This window comes from Pleurodeles waltl, unplaced genomic scaffold, assembly GCF_031143425.1.
Source record: "Pleurodeles waltl isolate 20211129_DDA unplaced genomic scaffold, aPleWal1.hap1.20221129 scaffold_67, whole genome shotgun sequence".
NCBI classification, from domain to species: domain Eukaryota; kingdom Metazoa; phylum Chordata; class Amphibia; order Caudata; family Salamandridae; genus Pleurodeles; species Pleurodeles waltl.
In genome coordinates, this window is record NW_027150384.1 from 704,482 (window position 1) to 716,631 (window position 12,150).

General features: G+C 46.7%; 2 non-coding genes across 2 annotated transcripts; one reads left to right on the forward strand and one right to left on the reverse strand.

The window, feature by feature from the left end:
* Positions 1-3,986: 3,986 nt before the first annotated feature.
* Positions 3,987-4,059, reverse strand: TRNAF-GAA (transfer RNA phenylalanine (anticodon GAA)). Its single transcript has one exon. It is a non-coding gene; the product is annotated as a tRNA-Phe (tRNA).
* Positions 4,060-8,249: 4,190 nt separating this feature from the next.
* Positions 8,250-8,332, forward strand: TRNAL-CAG (transfer RNA leucine (anticodon CAG)). The gene has a single exon. It is a non-coding gene; the product is annotated as a tRNA-Leu (tRNA).
* Positions 8,333-12,150: the final 3,818 nt, after the last annotated feature.

Genomic DNA, 12,150 nt, shown 5'->3' on the forward strand with positions numbered 1-12,150 from the left:
ATGCCAGTGGGCAATAGTTTAATACACCCCTGTAGGTGGAATACATTTTCATATTTGCTCCTCGGAATCCCTTGGGTTCCAGGTGAAATGGGGCCACACATGTATGAAGGTGACAGACCCACGGGGAGGCCTCTCGCACAGTGTTCGTGGTACATGATTGATGTTTCCTTCTCCTTCGGCTTTTGAATAAAAGGAAACAGACACCTTGTGAACACAGAAGTGCTGCTATCAGGAGCTCTGTACCATACTTAACACATGTCCACATTCCAATGACATATGAGTGGCTCGTTGGTCTAGGGTTATGATTCTCGCTTCGGGTGCGAGAGGTCCCGGGTTCAAATCCCGGACGACCCCTCCTATGAATATTTTAATTTAATTAAAAAAAGCAGATGCTTTAAGTGGTTAATCAAACAACATCATTTTTTAAAAAGACCCTGGCCTGGTTTCGGATTTTAATCCAGAATATGTCGCACTCATCCCAACACTCAGATGTGTGTGTGTGGTGGTGGGGGGCGGGGGTGCCTACACCTGCCACATCAGCAGGGAAGAGAGGATTTCTCTTACATGCAGTTGAAACTCACTGTGGGCGCTACACTTCGTGGAGCTGTTGAGTGAGCTGTGGGGGCGCACGTGAGTGCGAGCCACACTAGGAAAAGTGCGCTGGACACAGTGCTTAATTTGTGCTTGTTTCCGGTGCTGAGCACCGACACTTATTTTTGAGGGCCGGGGCTTATTCTTCTGCCTCTAGCATTTGCTGCGAGAAAAAGACACAAATGAGGAAGACGAAGGAAGGGAACAACGAAAAAGTGTCACAAAGGGAGAAAGCTGCAAGAGTGAGCTGAAGGGGCAGGAAGTGGCTTTATATGGATTGAAGAGGCCTGAGATGGGTTCAGGATTACGCTGCAGCCGCGTATTTAAGAGGAGGGCTTGGGCACCGGCACCTTTTTATTTACAAATTAAGCACTGGCTGGACAGTAAGAGCAGCAGAGGCCCTCCTCCTACAGGGGGCGCTCCTCTGAGACCTGCCAAAGTTATAACTTTTATGACCGTATTTAAAAGGGGCATTTTCTGTGCCACCGACGGTAACTCTGAATGGTGCATTCCACGGTGCAGCTGTCCGGGGCGTCCTCCGTGGCACATTAAAGGTGAAATGACACAATCATTCTGGTGAACGTGTCCGTTCCGATTGGCAGGTGCCGTGCCAACGTCGGGGTACATTGGGTGGCACAATAACCCCCGTAGATGCGCTTCCTGGGGTTATTCCGCAGAGCAGTCCTCTTGCTAGGCATGTGCCAGGGCCGGACTGCCCGCTTGGTCCCCTGGCACTGCCATGCGGGCTGCATGGGAAAGGGTTTGGCTTGAACTTTTTGCCCAGACTGAGCTGATCCTGGTTTCCATTCCGGTCCCTGTATATTTGGTGCCACAGTAATTGTCCCGCACACTATATAGGGTTATTCCGAACCACGGTGCTGTGATGGGCATATTCTGGGCACAGGGATCTGCATACTCTGTACCACGAGGTAAAAGAAACACTAGTGCAAATAGAAGAATCGATGCTTAAAAGTGTGGATCAGTGTACACTACACACACACAGTGAGTGAGAGCAGTGTGTGTCCTGAGTTACAGACGCACAGTGAGTGAGAGCAGTGTGTGTCCTGAGTTATAGACGCACAGTGAGTGAGAGTAGTGTGTCACGAGTTATAGACACACAGTGAGAGTAGAGTGTGGCCTGAGTGAGAGTAGAGTGTGTCCTGAGTTATAGACACACAGTGAGTGAGAGTAGAGTGTGTCTTGAGTTATAGACGCACAGTGAGTGAGAGTAGAATGTGTCCTGAGTTATAGATGCACAGTGAGTGAGAGCAGAGTGTGTCCTGAGTTATAGACGCACAGTGAGTGAGAGCAGAGGGTGTCCTGAGTTATAGACACACAGTGAGTGAGAGTAGAGTGTGTCCTGAGTTATAGACGCACAGTGAGTAAGAGTAGAGTGTGTCCTGAGTTATAGATGCACACAGCGAGTGAGAGTAGAGTGTGTCCTTAAGTACACAGACACACAGTGAGTGAGAGCAGAGGGTGTCCTGAGTTACAGACGCACAGTGAGTGAGAGCAGAGTGTGTCTTGAGTTACAGACACACAGTGAGTGAGAGCAGAGTATGTCCTGAGTTATAGACACACAGTGAGTGAGAGCAGAGTGTGTCCTGAGTTATAGACATACAGTGAGTGAGAGCAGAGTCTGTCCTGAGTTATAGATGCACACAGCGAGTGAGAGCAGAGTGTGTCCTGAGTTATAGATGCACAGTGAGTGAGAGCAGAGTGTGTCCTGAGTTATAGACACACAGTGAGTGAGAGTAGAGTGTGTCCTGAGTTATAGACGCACAGTGAGTGAGAGTAGAATGTGTCCTGAGTTATAGATGCACAGTGAGTGAGAGTAGTGTGTCACGAGTTATAGACACACAGTGAGAGTAGAGTGTGGCCTGAGTGAGAGTAGAGGGTGTCCTGAGTTATAGACACAGTGAGTGAGAGTAGAGTGTGTTCTGAGTTATAGACGCACAGTGAGTGAGAGCAGAGTGTGTCCTGAGTTATAGACACACAGTGAGTGAGAGTAGAGTGTGTCCTGAGTTATAGACGCACAGTGAGTGAGAGCAGAGTGTGTCCTGAGTTATAGACACACAGTGAGTGAGAGTAGAGGGTGTCCTGAGTTATAGACACAGTGAGTGAGAGCAGAGTGTGTCACATGTTATAGACGCACACAGTGAGTGAGAGCAGAGTGTGTCACGAGTTATAGACGCACACAGTGAGTGAGAGCAGAGTGTGTCCTGAGTTATAGACACACAGTGAGTGAGAGTAGAGTGTGTCCTGAGTTATAGACACGCAGTGAGTGAGAGTAGAGTGTGTCCTGAGTTATAGACACGCAGTGAGTGAGAGTAGAGTGTGTCCTGAGTTATAGACGCACAGTGAGTGACAGCAGATGCACACAGTGAGTGAGAGTAGAGTGTGTCCTGAGTTATAGACGCACAGTGAGTGAGAGTAGAGTGTGTCCCGAGTTATAGACGCACAGTGAGTGAGAGTAGTGTGTCACGAGTTATAGACACACAGTGAGAGTAGAGTGTCTCCTGAGTGAGAGTAGAGTGTGTTCTGAGTTATAGACGCACAGTGAGTGAGAGCAGTGTGTGTCCTGAGTTATAGACGCACACAGTGAGTGAGAGCAGAGTGTGTCCTGAGTTATAGACGCACAGCGAGTGAGAGCAGAGTGTGTCCTGAGTTATAGACACACAGTGAGTGAGAGTAGTGTGTCCTGAGTTATAGACGCACACAGTGAGTGAGAGCAGAGTGTGTCCTTAAGTACACAGACACACAGTGAGTGAGAGCAGAGTGTGTCTTGAGTTATAGACGCACACAGTGAGTGAGAGTAGAGTGTGTCCTGAGTTATAGGCACACAGTGAGTGAGAGCGGAGTGTGTCCTTAAGTACACAGACACACAGTGAGTGAGAGTAGAGGGTGTCCTGAATTACAGACACACGGTGAGTGAGAGTCGAGTGTGTCCTCAGTCACAGGGCACACGTGAGATCACCCTCCGCTGTTACAGATCTGCATGTCATGAGTGTACTTTACTCCCAGGAGGGGGAATGTGCTCCACGGTGTGAACGTCACAGCACGTGGCACTGAGCTCCTAGGTGCACATCTGTCACGCATTTAGTGTGATGGGGCCGCTGGTGTGAGGCGCACGCACAACGATGGGGGTGAGACGGAGGGAGACAGAATTATGAGAAACGTGTAAATAACGAAATGAGGGCGGTGAGAAGCGAAGGAAGGAAGGCCGGGAAGGAGGAAGGGAGAGCGCAAAGAAAAGGAAGAAAGAACAAGGGATGGGGCAAAGGAGGAAGGACACAAACCAATGAGGAGCTGGGACACGACAGAGAAATAATATTATTGTTGTTTAAACAATGTCTTATATTTCTAAGTTTTTCATTCAATAAAAAAAAATATTCTGCCGAAACCCGGGATCGAACCAGGGACCTTTAGATCTTCAGTCTAACGCTCTCCCAACTGAGCTATTTCGGCGGCCTGTGATCGCATTTAATGACTGTGCTGATCCCATGAAAAACACCCCGGAGGTCCAGTGCAGTAGTGAAGAGTTTACAGGTGCCCCCCCCCCCCCAACCCACCCTAAAAAGCCTGGCCGGGAGGGCTGCTCTGTCATCGGACCTCAGTCACCAGCTGACTCCAGCATCACCTGCCGGTGCCGCAGCCTCACAGGTGTCTGACCTCTCCCTGCACGGGACCACCCTTTCATGCCCCCTCCCGTACTTCCCTGCACAGTGCACGCAGGGGCCCCCTCCGGACTCACGCGGGAGCTCTAGGGCCCCCTAGAGCTCGCTCTCCCTCTTCACCGCGGGGGCCTTTGTTACTCCAGTGCCCATGTGTATAAGTACAGACACTCGCGAGGGGGCAGAGCAGGGCAGTACGGGTCATATGTATTACACGTGCGTCTCACGAGCAGGCAGGTTATGGATCATACCGTCCTCTTATCAGGCACGAGGAAGTTTCGAGAATTTAAATTGTAGGGTCTATTGTCTCCTTCCATCATTGCTATTTCTTTTTAGCTGGCTATATATAAACTCTTCAGGTTATGTAGATCCATCCTAGAGCCCAGGGGGCGTGAGAGAGGCGACACCCCCTCAAGCATCCGGAGACAGCCTACTAGACACATTTCTCCACAGAGGTCTGGGTGCCCGCTTCAGCCAGGGGTCCATTGCACCGGTCCAGGTACCTGAGTGGCCCTCTGACAGTGGAGGAAGTCGATACCAGCCCTGTCAAGTTCCCAAGGTCCATGCTTCATCTCCTGCCCCAGGCCATATTTTTCCTTTGACTTCTGGGACTTGTAGTCTTTTTTAGTCTATGATAAAACAGGACTACAAGTCCGAGAATTCAAAGAAATAAAACTGGACTGGAGCAACACATCACGATGGGTCTGGAAAACGTGGCCGCTATGGGGGACCCCTCCGCCCACACTCAATGGCAGGAGAGTGAGACAGAATATCAGATTAGAATCATTTTGCCCAGAATATGCCCATCACAACCACTGCCACGGACTAACACTTCGAAGTATTCCTGGTGTCATTATTGTGCCCTGAAATATACCTCTCACAAAGACGTGCTACATAATAAACCTCTAAATAAGCCTCTGCCATCGCTGTGCCACCAAAGATACCCGTCAAATTAACTGTGCTAAACAGAACGACGGAGCCTCTAAGCACTTCATTCAAAACTTCTGTGCCAAAGTAAAGTTGTACAATTAATTTAATGGAGTCCAAGGTGGCACTATTCGGCCTCTGTCAGCCTCCGGTACAGGGAACCGAGCCCACGCTCCAAAAACAGTGTGGGGGCTCCGTTTACCCACCCCCAGCATGTGCCCCGGGTCTCTGCCCTGCTGCTGGTGACGTCACAATCCCCTCTCCCTGCCCAGTGTGTCTCACACTCGTGCACTCCCACGTCTCACCCTGCTGTCTCCCACAGTGTGGTTTAACAAAAGTCGTGCAGCCGTCTGGAAGTGTGCATGTGGGATATATTGTGTTCACCATCCCTGGCGTTGTACAGTGTTCTGTATATTATTTTTGTCTGTATTTCCCTTGGACACAGCTTGGCAATCCCAGAGAACAGGAGGAGGTTGGTTTTCTGACACAGAGAGTCTCATTTTAGGAAATATCTGATTCATTTTATTCAAAGCTGCAGAGAGAAAGGAAACCGCCTTCACACAACTCTACACTCATTATTGCGTGCGACGGTCACACACTGAGCCTGTTAAATTAATGCAAATCTAATCCCTATTTCTCCCGGGCCCTAAAGGTTTTTATTAGGAAAATAAAAATGTGTTTCTCCCACAGAGATATTTGTAAATTATTTAGAGGCCAGTCGCAGATGAGTTGGGGTTTTTGACCACATAAATTCGATATAGACACGGACACCAAATAGTTATGACGTCAGGGTATAGCATTAATGAGAGATAATGCCCGGTTAGGGCTGGACCGGTGTTTGCTCCAGAGCAGCATGAAAGGGCGACAGGGTTTAAGGAGCACTTATAGGTGCAATGCCCGACCTCTCCGCCAGGGGGCGTCTACTTATCTGGTCTCTCAGAATTCACCCCCTCTTCCCTGGTTGTGAGGGTTGAGTCTGTTATCTCTAGCCAATCAGAATCTGGGGTGCTTTCCTACAAAGCAAGGCACCTCTCTCGGCTCCCTCTTATGCCATGCACTTAGGTCTGCTGTGATTATGTAATGACGCAGGGCGGGCGCTAGGCGTGGGCATTGTGGGCAGATGCCAGCCCCCGGCCCAGCACTTTACAGCCAGGCTGGCACACTGATTCTCTTGTTTCCCTCCCACCCTATTAAGAGCGAGGTGTGACTCCTTACTGAGAAAAGTGTGTAATGAGCTTTATTGTGATTACTTAAAATAATTGCACAGGCAAAACATTAAAAGAAGATAAGAAAAGTGATATATGCGACCAAAGGCGCATCCCCACATCAAAAATCATCTTCTGCCCATATCTAAAACACTATATTGCACAAGTAGAACAAAATAAAATCAAACAGATTATGTAGGTTAAATATACAAACAGAGATACATTTTCTCATCATAAATCACCATTTACCTATATATAAGCAATTAAGGATGACCACTCTAGGACAGCTCACCTGTCAACAATCGGTGGAAAAAGTTGTGAGAAGAGCTGCTATCAGGAGTGAACATGCTACACTGTTAGTAAAGTGCCGTATTTCATTATGATGAAGTCAGCCACCTCCTTTAAGATGAATACCTCGTAGCAATTCACCCGCCGCCATGAGATGATAAATGGCGCATTATCCGGCACTATCATAAAAACCTAGAATCGATGAAAAAGTGAAAGTGCATAAACAGTACATTCCATCATTCATATCATCCACATAGGATAGGCAAGTAAAGTGCATAAGAAATGCATACTACATTTCAAATCATTTTCTTCAGATAAGGAGGTACCATACACTCTATTGGGCACTAGCTTAAAGCAACATTAACATAGGAGCCTAAGGTACATGAGAAAGTGAGAGTGTATAAATACTATGTACAGTGCTTAATTTGTAAATAAAAACATGCCTGTGCTCAAAGCTCTCCTCGAAAACACGTGGCTGCTGCAATTAAATGTGCGAAGATGGAATACTGAGGCAGCGTAATCCTGAAGCCACCTCGGGCCTCTTCAATCTATTTACAGCCACTCCCTGCCCCTTCAGCTCACTCTTGCAGCTTTCTGCTTTCTCCTTTCGTGATGCTTTTTCGTTTTCCTCTTCCTCCGTCTTTCCCATATGTCTTTTGCTCGCAGTCAATGCTTGAGGCAGACAAAATAAGTGCTGACCCTCAAAAATAAGTGCCGGCGCCCCACACCGGAAACAACAAGCACAAATTAAGCACTGAGTACGTACCATCATTTAAAATCAATCTCCTAGGATAAACAGAATGATCTGTCTAGCTGTCAAGATCTATGAGTATAACTTTTGTTTTCTTAGCTCCACTGAGATTTTTAAAAAAGTAAACCTTGCCAGCACTCCTGGTGCATGGATTGTTTTACACTAGTGAACCACAGCTGAATATCATTGAGGCAACTCCTGTTCAGGCCCCCTGCTCAATCTGCATACATTAATGTGCCCGTAGCCGGCCCAAGTTAGCTTTTTGGATCAATGTGCGGGCCTGGGGTGGAGTGGGGGGTGCTGGGGTTGATGACTCCTGTCCTGTTGGTGAAGGGAAGGTAACAAGGCCTCCAGAAAGGCCGCTTAGACCCCCACTGGGCCGCTGGTAGCATCTGAACAGGCAGAAATGGATCTCAAATCGGCCCCCACTCTGCCCTAAAAAGCGGCCCCCACAACTACAACCCACACAGGCCCTTTGGCCATTGCCCGCCTGACCAATCCCACCCTGCCCCCACCCCATCTGTTACTCTTGTTAGCACAGCCCAGCCACCTTCTAATTGACTCCTCTCACCTCAGGTTCACACCTGGCAGTCTCTTTTGCGAAGGTTTTGAAGGAGGCTGAAGCTGATATGAGCAAAGGCAGCCTGGCTCGTGCACCTGCTGAAAGAGTGGGGGGCTCCTTCTCCGAGTACAATTCAGACACACAAAGGCCTCTGAAGGGACAGTCGTGGTTCGCAGAGACAAGAAATCCATCCATGAACTCTTGGTTCTTGTGACATATTATAAAACGACTTGAAAGAGCTATGTACATCTGTCAGGATGGCCGAGCGGTCTAAGGCGCTGCGTTCAGGTCGCAGTCTCCCCTGGAGGCGTGGGTTCGAATCCCACTTCTGACACAACCTTCCCTTTTGGAATATTATAAATTTTCATGTGTGTTCTGGCTGTCTGCATGTAGAAACACGGGTGGAAGTCACAATTGAGAGTGCTATGCATTCAAGTTTGTAAGCAAAGTGTAAGATTTATCTTTTTATTGAACAATAAATAGTTCGAGTAAGGAACTCGAAAAGATCGAATAAATTTGTATTTAGAAAATGATTTGGGAAGTGACATCGTAAACCGTGAGTGTACATTTTGACCCAACCAAATTATATTTCTCTGACAGTTGCACAAATGTTCAGGCTGTTGCCCAGAGCCGCTGTTTATCTTTTTCTTTCTAGCAACCATTCATTTTCCAGCCGCAAGGTGGCACTTTATCTTCAGACAAGAATTCATATTCAGAAATGAATGACATAACCTACTGAAATAACTTGAATAGATATTCTCAGTGTTGTAAATAAATAACAGTTAGTGGGTACTGGACAGCACTCTTTCAGAGAAATTATCACTTAATTAATACTTAAATTCTGACCTACTGTAAGTAATCCGGTGTTCATGTAAAGCGCTGCAATGCCCCGTGCTACGTTGGCGCTATGTAAAACTACAAAAAAGTTAGGGTTTACTAGAGGCCCTCACAACTCTCCCACGCCACGTGGGTGCTATTTAACAAGTTTTCCGAACGTTAAGTAATCTGACCACTTTAGATCCATATTCCGTTACTTCTCATCTCTAGGACCAGTATACATAGAGAGCTGTTTTAGTGACTTCTCAAATAAAGTCTGGCCATGGACGTTCAGAACTCCATGAGTCCAGATGAGCAGTCCAGGTCCTTTTTAGGTTCCACCTGGACAGCACATGCCCTGTCTCTGTGAGACATGTTGTTTACATTCAGTGGGCTTACAGCCCGCCCACAGCTTATCATTTGTTAGCTTCAGCGTTTCCCTCACAGCCCCGGGATCCCATAGCCCACCACACACATACTGCCTTGGCTGAAACGCATATAACCATAGATTGCAAACCATAAGAAAAGACAAGGCCACACCAGTTGTTGGAGAGAAGTTGACTGCAGGTTTATTATTGCTTATGTAGGCAAGACAAAATTGGGTTAACTTACTGATGATCCAAGCGCAGCCATTGGATGAGAAACCTATGCTCATCACTCACCTGATTAGACAATGAGTGCCTGGACTACACACCATCAAGAGTTATACATTTTTGGGGGTTTCCCACACTGTAAATCCGATAAAACCAAACTCACGTGTAGTGACAAAGCTGTCCAAGGCAAGGCCCCGGTTGCTCAGATTTACAACTGTCCATTGGACTAACGGGGCACTGTTGCTTTCATCCCGCGGTCCTGCCGTAAAGATTCCCCAGGAGCTGGCATGGAGCATCCCCTTTGTGCTCCGCCATGATTGCTTTCTGCACCAAATTCCTTTGGATCGCCCTGTAACTCAGGCTGCGAAACAAAACAATGGAAAAAAACCTTGCCAATATACAGGCAATCATACTCTTTAAATAAATCCAGTGGGTGAGGGTAGGATGGGTATTGTCTAGAAGCTGTCAAAAGAGGATGGGAGCCAAGGTCAACAGGTATTTAACCCTTTGCCCCTTCCCAGCTGCCCACTACCACTGGACGCCTGCAGCCCAGGGAGAGTGGACAGGTCCCTTTTCTAACATCTTAGACCCCCCCAGGCAACGTGGTCATGGGGGTGAGGGAGTGTGCCGTAGGACAGAGGAATGCGGTACTAAGCCCCTGCACGCCTAAATTGTTGTGTTGCGTACGACACAGGCAGCCCCATACTTAATATCCCATAACCCACCACACACACATTGCCCTGGTTAGAACGTATATAACCATAGAGTGCAAACCATAAGAAAAGACAAGTCCTTCATCCCCATTTGTCACAACATGTAGGCCTCACTTCCTCTTCTTGTTTTTGGCCCTCCCTTGGAGCATGTACCAAGTACTTGTGTCCATCCACTGCTCCTGTTTTTGGTGCTAATTTTCTTTGTTCAAGCACTCCATATTAGTGCTGGTGTTTCCAGTCCATCTCCCCAGTCACCATCTATGTAGCTTCTATTCCCTCCCACCCACCCCTTCTATATAGCTTCCATTCTTTTCTACCCCTCTGTGTTGCTTCTTTTCACTCCCACCCTCTACTCTACACCCCTGCACACTGCTCAATGCCAATGCACTGTATGCCAATGCAATGTATGCCACTGCACTGTATGCCACCTCACTGTATTCCACTGCATTGTATGTCACTGTACTGTATGCCACTGCACTCTACTCTTCAACACTCTGCTCTGCACCCCTCTACTCTACACCCCTGCACTCTACTCTATGCCAATGCACTGTATGCCACTGCACTCTACTCTTCAGCACTCTGCTCTGCACCACTCTACTGTACACCACTGCACTGTACTCTGCACCACTCTACTCTACACCACTGCACTCTACTCCGCACCACTCTACTCTACACCACTGCACTCTACTCTACACTGCACCACTTTACTCTACACCACTACACTCTTCAATCCACCACTCTACACCAGTGTCCTCTTTGCCCCTCTTCTCCACACCACATTACTCTTCACCACTTTACACCACTGTAGTGAATCTGTCATCCAAGGCAGGAATTCAAGTTGACACTTGTAGTTGATTAAATGTACGTTTATTTCCAGTTTGATGCATAAAAGAAACTTCATCCACCCACAAGTCAAGATCCTCCAATCTCCTCACATCTCCTTCCCAGACTCCCCCAGCATTCCAAATTCCAGAGAGTCTATGAGCCTAAAGGAAGGCAGGGGAAGCATTGGGAGAAACCAACTAAGAGAAATACATAACTAAAAGAAACACAATACATATAAAGGGAAACCATGCTGAGATAAACACAATAAAGAAATAGTGATAACACCACACTATCTTCCCCCTAAATTATAAATAAATACATATATATACATTTTTTTTTTTACATCTTCACAACTCTATTCAAATTCCAAATACACCCATCATCCACTTTAATAGCACCTTTAAACACTTTGATAACTTTAAAGATTTTACTATAATGAGAAAATGTTCCACAATTTATTTTCGGCAACTTAATCTTAACAGAATCACCAACTGCAACAACAAGAGGTTTGACTGCTTTACGACGATCATATGTCAATTTCCTTTTTTCCTGTAAAATCTCATCCCTGGTCACAGCTAGTTCTTTAATTTTCTCATGGTTCAACTCTTTACTAACATATTTATTCACCCGTGAAGGATTTATGCTAGTGTTAGGCACTCTTTTCTTGAACAATACAAATGGAGATTGGCCAGTACTGGAATGTGGTGTAAACCTATAACTCTCAACTTTAGATTTAACAGCTTCCATCCAATTACATCCTGTTAATCTTGCTACTTGAATAGTTTCCTTCAATGTCCTGTTAAAGCGCTCAACCATACCATTAGTTTCAGGATGATATAGAGCACTTTTCTTATGCAATATGCCTCTAGATGCTAAAAACTCAGACATGTGCTTAGAGGTGAATTGAACCCCATTATCTGTTATGATGCATTTGGGATATCCTTCTCTAGAAAATACCCCTGAAAGAAAATTAGTAATTGATTCTGGCCAATGAGACAACATGTCCATTACAACAACAATATACTTAGAAGTTGAACCACACACAACAGGACCCATAATATCCATTGCAACATCCTCCCAAACTTCATTAGGAATTTTCCAGATTTCTAATGGACGTGACCTACACTTGAAAGTTTTATCTGCAAATTTGCATTCCACACAGTCGCGAACAACTCTTTCCAACGCTAAATCCATTCTCGGCCACC